Source organism: Coregonus clupeaformis, chromosome 7 (assembly GCF_020615455.1).
Source record: "Coregonus clupeaformis isolate EN_2021a chromosome 7, ASM2061545v1, whole genome shotgun sequence".
Taxonomy (NCBI): Eukaryota; Metazoa; Chordata; class Actinopteri; order Salmoniformes; family Salmonidae; genus Coregonus; species Coregonus clupeaformis.
The window spans coordinates 49162466-49170650 of NC_059198.1; the positions used below are offsets into that span (position 1 = coordinate 49162466).

General features: G+C 42.3%; 2 non-coding genes and 2 pseudogenes across 2 annotated transcripts; all 4 read right to left on the minus strand.

The window, feature by feature from the left end:
- Positions 1 to 1803: 1803 nt before the first annotated feature.
- Positions 1804 to 1921, minus strand: LOC123491339. Its single transcript, XR_006661287.1, has one exon. It is a non-coding gene; the product is annotated as a 5S ribosomal RNA (ribosomal RNA).
- A 1156-nt stretch (positions 1922 to 3077) lies between these two features.
- LOC123491340 lies at positions 3078 to 3195 on the minus strand (annotated as a pseudogene).
- A 1154-nt stretch (positions 3196 to 4349) lies between these two features.
- Positions 4350 to 4468, minus strand: LOC123491343. Its single transcript, XR_006661288.1, has one exon. It is a non-coding gene; the product is annotated as a 5S ribosomal RNA (ribosomal RNA).
- Positions 4469 to 6888: 2420 nt separating this feature from the next.
- Positions 6889 to 7000, minus strand: LOC123491341 (annotated as a pseudogene).
- Between the last annotated feature and the right edge of the window lie 1185 nt (positions 7001 to 8185).

The following is an 8185-nucleotide window of genomic DNA, read 5'->3' on the forward strand; positions in this document are numbered from 1 at the left end:
AAGGGCACATCGACCGATTTTTCACCTAATCGGCTCGGGGATTAGAACCAGCGACCTTTCGGTTACTGGCACAACACTCTTAACCACTAAGCTACCTGCCGCCCCAAGAACTTTTAACGTTTCTTCAAGTGCAGTCACAAAAACCTTCATGCGCTATGATGAAACTGGCTGTCATGAGGACCGCCATAGGAAAGGAAGACCCAGAGTTACCTCTGCTGCAGAAGAAAAGTTCATTAGAGTTACCAGCCTCAGAAATTGCATCCCAAATAAATGCTTCACAGTTCAAGTCACAGACGTCTCAACATCAACTTTTCAGAGGGGCTGTGTGAATTAGGTCTTCATGGTCAAATTGCTGCAAAGAAACCACTACTAAAGGACACCAATAAGAAGAAGAGACCTGCTTGGGCAAAGTAACACGACCAATGGACATTGGAGATTTTTGGTTCCAACCACCGTGTCTTTGTGAGACGCAGAGTAGGTGAATGGATGATCTCCGCTGTGTGGTTCCCACCGTAAAGCATGGAGGAGGAGGTGTTATGGTGTGGGGGTGATTTGCTGGTGACACTGTCTGTGATTTATTTAGAATTCAAGGCACACTTAACCAGCATGGCTACCACAGCATTCTACAGCGATACACCATCCCATCAGGTTTGGGCTTAGTGGGATTATTATTTGTCTTTCAACAGGACAATGACCCAACACACCTCCAGGCTGTGTAAGGGCTATTTTACCAAGAAGGAGAGTGATGGAGTAATACATTAGATGACCTGGCCTCCACAATCACAATATTTGAGTCTTGTTGGGGGGGGAGAGGGCATATCCTATGTTGATTTATGACAAGTTCATTGACTAGGGCCCTATAAAATAGGCGTTGCGGACCGAATCAAGGAATCCAGACATTAAACCGAAATTTAACAATATTCAAACATTTATTGAACTTAGTAAGAAATCAACTAAATCTATTCAACTTGTTAGAAAATGCATTCATTTGCCCAAGTCAATCATAAGACATGAACAAAATGCATCAGTGATTCGTATTTCCATGAACTTTCTGAAACGGCACAGGAAAGCCCCTGTCTGTGTGCATGTGTGCGGTGCGCGTATGTCTACACTTTGTGTAGCCGTTAGCGATGATGCTAATGATAACCTTCTTCTGGTAGGAAGGAATGGCTTTCCCCAAAACCTTCGCAAGTAAATGTTAACTACAAAGTAGCCTATGCCTGCCTGGCAGAATTATACCGTGATCATTTGCATCACTCCAGTTGCCATTTGTTCTACAGCAACACCGCTTAACCAAACAAAGGTCTCTTCCTGGTGCATGCTTGCATTTAAGGGTAACTACACCCCAACATCTAAATGTCTTACATTTTCCCAGACCTCACAAATGGTCACCTGATAGGGTTTAAACATTGTTGTGGACATAGAACATCCAATTGTGCTGTTTTGCTATTAAAAGGTGTACTTTTGAGAGCGAAAACCTGCCAAAACAGGGACAAGCGGTCAACGGGGAAATCTAAACGGAGAAAAGGGAACTTGGGAATTAACGGAATCAGGCAAAACATTGAAGGGATTTTATAGTGCCCTAATGGACTACAGACATTGACTGTCTCCTAGACTAAAAACAAAGGCTGCATGTACTGCCTATATTTTGAGGGAAACGCACTGTCCATTATTTGATTTGATTAGGGCAGGGCAGGGCAGCACACAAACTGCATTTAGTCCAATAACAATCCATGATATTATTAGGGTGATAAATAAAAGGCAGTTGCTCCATGACACAAGAGCACGCTCTACTGGGACAAAAGCTTACAGCACCTGGTATTCCCAGGCGGTCTCCCATCCAAGTACTAACCAGGCCCGACCCTGCTTAGCTTCCAAGATCGGACGAGATCGGGCGTATTCAGGCTGGTATGGCCGTAGCGCGAGGAACAACTCTTGGTACACTATATAAAGTCAATGTGTCACTCACTCTGAAAGGGACACAGAAATGTATCCACTTTGTGACACAAACTGAAGAAGCTCAACCCCTTGCTTACATTTCCAATATATATATATATATATTTGAGTCTTGTTGGGGAAGAGGGCATATCCTATGTTGATTTATGACAAGTTCATTGACTAGGGCCCTATAAAATAGGCGTTGCGGACCGAATCAAGGAATCCAGACATTAAACCGAAATTCAACAATATTCAAACATTTATTGAACTTAGTAAGAAATCAACTAAATCTATTCAACTTGTTAGAAAACGCATTCATTTGCCCAAGTCAATCATAAGACATGAACAAAATGCATCAGTGATTCGTATTTCCATGAACTTTCTGAAACGGCACAGGAATGCCCCTGTCTGTGTGCATGTGTGCGGTGCGCGCGTATGTCTACACTTTGTGTAGCCGTTAGCGATGATGCTAATGATAACCTTCTTCTGGTAGGGAAGGAATGGCTTTCCCCAAAACCTTCGCAAGTAAATGTTAACTACAAAGTAGCCTATGCCTGCCTGGCAGAATTATACCGTGATCATTTGCATCACTCCAGTTGCCATTTGTTCTACAGCAACACCGCAACCAAACAAAGGTCTCTTCCTGGTGCAGCTTGCATTTAAGGGTAACTACACCCCAAACATCTAAATGTCTTACATTTTTCCCAGACCTCACAAATGGTCACCTGATAGGGTTTAAACATTGTTGTGGACATAGAACATCCAATTGTGCTGTTTTGCTATTAAAAAGGTGTACTTTTGAGAGCGAAAAACCTGCCAAAACAGGGACAAACGGTCAACGGGAAATCTAAACGGAGAAAAAGGGAACTTGGGAATTAACGGAATCAGGCAAAACATTGAAGGGATTTTATAGTGCCCTAATGGACTACAGACATTGACTGTCTCCTAGACTAAAAACAAAGGCTGCATGTACTGCCTATATTTTGAGGGAAACGCACTGTCCATTATTTGATTTGATTTGGTCAGGGCAGGGCAGCACACAAACTGCATTTAGTCCAATAACAATCCATGATATTATTAGGGTGATAAATAAAAGGCAGTTGCTCCATGACACAAGAGCACGCTCTACTGGGACAAAAAGCTTACAGCACCTGGTATTCCCAGGCGGTCTCCCATCCAAGTACTAACCAGGCCCGACCCTGCTTAGCTTCGAGATCGGACGAGATCGGGGCGTATTCAGGCTGGTATGGCCGTAGCGAGGGAACAACTCTTGGTACACTATATAAAGTCAATGTGTCACTCACTCTGAAAGGACACAGAAACGTATCCACTTTGTGACACAAACTGAAGAAGCTCAACCCCTGCTTACATTTCCAAATATATATATATATATATTTGAGTCTTGTGGGGGGGAAGAGGGCATATCCTATGTTGATTTATGACAAGTTCATTGACTAGGGCCCTATAAAATAGGCGTTGCGGACCGAATCACGGAATCCAGACATTAAACCGAAATTCAACAATATTCAAACATTTATTGAACTTGGTAAGAAATCAACTAAATCTATTCAACTTGTTAGAAAACGCATTCATTTGCCCAAGTCAATCATAAGACATGAACAAAATGCATCAGTGATTCGTATTTCCATGAACTTTCTGAAACGGCACAGGAATGCCCCTGTCTGTGTGCATGTGTGCGGTGCGCGCGTATGTCTACACTTTGTGTAGCCGTTAGCGATGATGCTAATGATAACCTTCTTCTGGTAGGGAAGGAATGGCTTTCCCCAAAACCTTCGCAAGTAAATGTTAACTACAAAGTAGCCTATGCCTGCATGGCAGAATTATACCGTGATCATTTGCATCACTCCAGTTGCCATTTGTTCTACAGCAACACCGCTTAACCAAACAAAGGTCTCTTCCTGGTGCATGCTTGCATTTAAGGGTAACTACACCCCAACATCTAAATGTCTTACATTTTTCCCAGACCTCACAAATGGTCACCTGATAGGGTTTAAACATTGTTGTGGACATAGAACATCCAATTGTGCTGTTTTGCTATTAAAAGGTGTACTTTTGAGAGCGAAAACCTGCCAAAACAGGGACAAAACGGTCACGGGAAATCTAAACGGAGAAAAGGGAACTTGGGAATTAACGGAATCAGGCAAAACATTGAAGGGATTGTATAGTGCCCTAATGGACTACAGACATTGACTGTCTCCTAGACTAAAAACAAAGGCTGCATGTACTACCTATATTTTGAGGGAAACGCACTGTCCATTATTTGATTTGATTTGATCAGGGCAGGGCAGCACACAAACTGCATTTAGTCCAATAACAATCCATGATATTATTAGGGTGATAAATAAAAGCAGTTGCTCCATGACACAAGAGCACGCTCTACTGGGACAAAAAGCTTACAGCACCTGGTATTCCCAGGCGGTCTCCCATCCAAGTACTAACCAGGCCCAACCCTGCTTAGCTTCCGAGATCAGACGAGATCGGGCATATTCAGGCTGGTATGGCCGTAAGCGGGGAACAACTCTTGGTACACTATATAAAGTCAATGTGTCACTCACTCTGAAAAGGACACAGAAACGTATCCACTTTGTGACACAAACTGAAGAAGCTCAACCCCTGCTTACATTTCCAATATATATATATATATATTTCAGTCTTGTTGGGGTGGGGGGGAGAGGGCATATCCTTTGTTGATTTATGACAAGTTCATTGACTAGGGCCCTATAAAATAGGCGTTGCGGACCGAATCACGGAATCCAGACATTAAACCGAAATTCAACAATATTCAAACATTTATTGAACTTAGTAAGAAATCAACTAAATCTATTCAACTTGTTAGAAAACGCATTCATTTGCCCAAGTCAATCATAAGACATGAACAAAATGCATCAGTGATTCGTATTTCCATGAACTTTCTGAACGGCACAGGAATGCCCCTGTCTGTGTGCATGTGTGCGGTGCGCGCGTATGTCTACACTTTGTGTAGCCGTTAGCGATGATGCTAATGATAACCTTCTTCTGGTAGGGGAAGGAATGGCTTTCCCCAAAACCTTCGCAAGTAAATGTTAACTACAAAGTAGCCTATGCCTGCCTGGCAGAATTATACCGTGATCATTTGCATCACTCCAGTGGCCATTTGTTCTACAGCAACACCGCTAACCAAACAAAGGTCTCTTCCTGGTGCATGCTTGCATTTAAGGGTAACTACACCCCAACATCTAAATGTCTTACATTTTTCCCAGACCTCACAAATGGTCACCTGATAGGGGTTTAAACATTGTTGTGGACATAGAACATCCAATTGTGCTGTTTTGCTATTAAAAAGGTGTACTTTTGGAGCGAAAACCTGCCAAAACAGGGACAAACGGTCAACGGGGGAAATCTAAACGGAGAAAAAGGGAACTTGGGAATTAACGGAATCAGGCAAAACATTGAAGGGATTGTATAGTGCCTAATGGACTACAGACATTGACTGTCTCCTAGACTAAAACAAAGGCTGCATGTACTGCCTATATTTTGAGGGAAACGCACTGTCCATTAGTTGATTTGATTTGATCAGGGCAAGGCAGCACACAAACTGCATTTAGTCCAATAACAATCCATGATATTATTAGGGTGATAAATAAAAAGCAGTTGCTCCATGACACAAGAGCACGCTCTACTGGGACAAAAAGCTTACAGCACCTGGTATTCCCAGGCGGTCTCCCATCCAAGTACGAACCAGGCCCGACGCTGCTTAGCTTCCGAGATTGGACGAGGCGTATTCAGGCTGGTATGGCCGTAGAGGAACAACTCTTGGTACACTATATAAAGTCAATGTGTCACTCACTCTGAAAGGGACACAGAAACGTATCCACTTTGTGACACAAACTGAAGAAGCTCAACCCCCTGCTTACATTTCCAATATATATATATATATATATTTGAGTCTTGTTGGTGGGGGAAGAGGGCATATCCTATGTTGATTTATGACAAGTTCATTGACTAGGGCCCTATAAAATAGGCGTTGCGGACCGAATCACGGAATCCAGACATTAAACCGAAATTCAATAATATTCAAACATTTATTGAACTTAGTAAGAAATCAACTAAATCTATTCAACTTGTTAGAAAACGCATTCATTTGCCCAAGTCAATCATAAGACATGAACAAAATGCATCAGTGATTCGTATTTCCATGAACTTTCTGGAAGCGGCACAGGAATGCCCCTGTCTGTGTGCATGTGATGCGGTGCGCGCGTATGTCTACACTTTGTGTAGCCGTTAGCGATGATGCTAATGATAACCTGCTTCTGGTAGGGAGGAATGGCTTTCCCCAAAACCTTCGCGTTAACTACAAAGTAGCCTATGCCTGCCTGGCAGAATTATACCGTGATCATTTGCATCACTCCAGTTGCCATTTGTTCTACAGCAACACCGCTTAACCAAACAAAGGTCTCTTCCTGGTGCATGCTTGCATTTAAGGGTAACTACACCCCAACATCTAAATGTCTTACATTTTTCCCAGACCTCACAAATGGTCACCTGATAGGGTTTAAACATTGTTGTGGACATAGAACATCCAATTGTGCTGTTTTGCTATTAAAAGGTGTACTTTGAGAGCGAAAACCTGCCAAAACAGGGACAAACGGTCAACGGGGAAATCTAAAGGAGAAAAAGGAACTTGGGAATTAACGGAATCAGGCAAAACATTGAAGGGATTGTATAGTGCCCTAATGGACTACAGACATTGACTGTCTCCTAGACTAAAAACAAAGGCTGCATGTACTGCCTATATTTTGAGGGAAACGCACTGTCCATTATTTGATTTGATTTGATCAGGGCAGGGCCAAGCACACAAACTGCATTTAGTCCAATAACAATCCATGATATTATTAGGGTGATAAATAAAAAGCAGTTGCTCCATGACACAAGAGCACGCTCTACTGGGACAAGCTACAGCACCTGGTATTCCCAGGCGGTCTCCCATCCAAGTACTAACCAGGCCCGACCCTGCTTAGCTTGTCGGGCGAGATCGGGGTTTCAGGCTGGTATGGCCGTAGAGCGAAACAACTCTTGGTACACTATATAAAGTCAATGTGTCACTCACTCTGAAAGGGACACAGAAACGTATCCACTTTGTGACACAAACTGAAGAAGCTCAACCCCTGCTTACATTTCCAATATATATATATATATATATATTTGAGTCTTGTTGGGGGGGGGGGATAGGGGATATCCTATGTTGATTTATGACAAGTTCATTGACTAGGGCCCTATAAAATAGGCGTTGCGGACCGATTCACGGAATCCAGACATTAAACCGAAATTCAACAATATTCAAACATTTATTGAACTTAGTAAGAAATCAACTAAATCTATTCAACTTGTTAGAAAAAACGCATTCATTTGCCCAAATCCAATCATAAGACATGAACAAAATGCATCAGTGATTCAGGATGGCAAGTGGCCGTAAGCGAGGAACAACTCTTGGTACACTATATAAAGTCAATGTGTACTCACTCTGAAAGGGACACAGAAACGATTCACTTTGGTGACACAAACTGAAGAAGCTCAACCCTTTGCTTACATTTCCAATATATACATAAAGGCTGAGTTTGCTGAGTCTTGCTGGGGGGGAAGAGGGCATATCCTATGCTGATTATATGACAAGTTATTGACTAGGGCCATTCTATAAAATAGGGCGTTAAGTGACTAATTCAATGAATCCAGACATTAAAACCAAATTCAACAATATTCAAACATTTATTGAACTTAAAAAGAAATCAACTAAATCTATTCAACTTGTTAGGAAACGAATTATTTGCCCAAGTTATAAGACATGAACAAAATGCATCAGTGATTGTAATTTATGAACTTCTGGCACGGCACAGGAATGCCCCTGTCTGTGTGCATGTGTGCGGTGCGCGCGTATGTTACACTTTGTGTAGCAGTTAGCGGAAATGATGCTAATGATAACCCTTCTTCTGGTAGGGAAGGAATGGCTTTCCCCAAAACCTTCAGAAAGTAAATGTTAACTACAGTAAACCTATGCCTGCCTGGCAGATTTATACCGTGATCATTTGCATCACTCCAGTGGCCATTTCACTTCTACTGTAGCAACACGCTAACCAAACAAAGGTCTCTTCCTGGTGCATGCTTTACGAAGGGTAACTACACCCCAAAATCTAAATGTCTTACATTTTTCCCAGACCTCACAAATGGTCACCTGATAGGGTTTAAAACATTG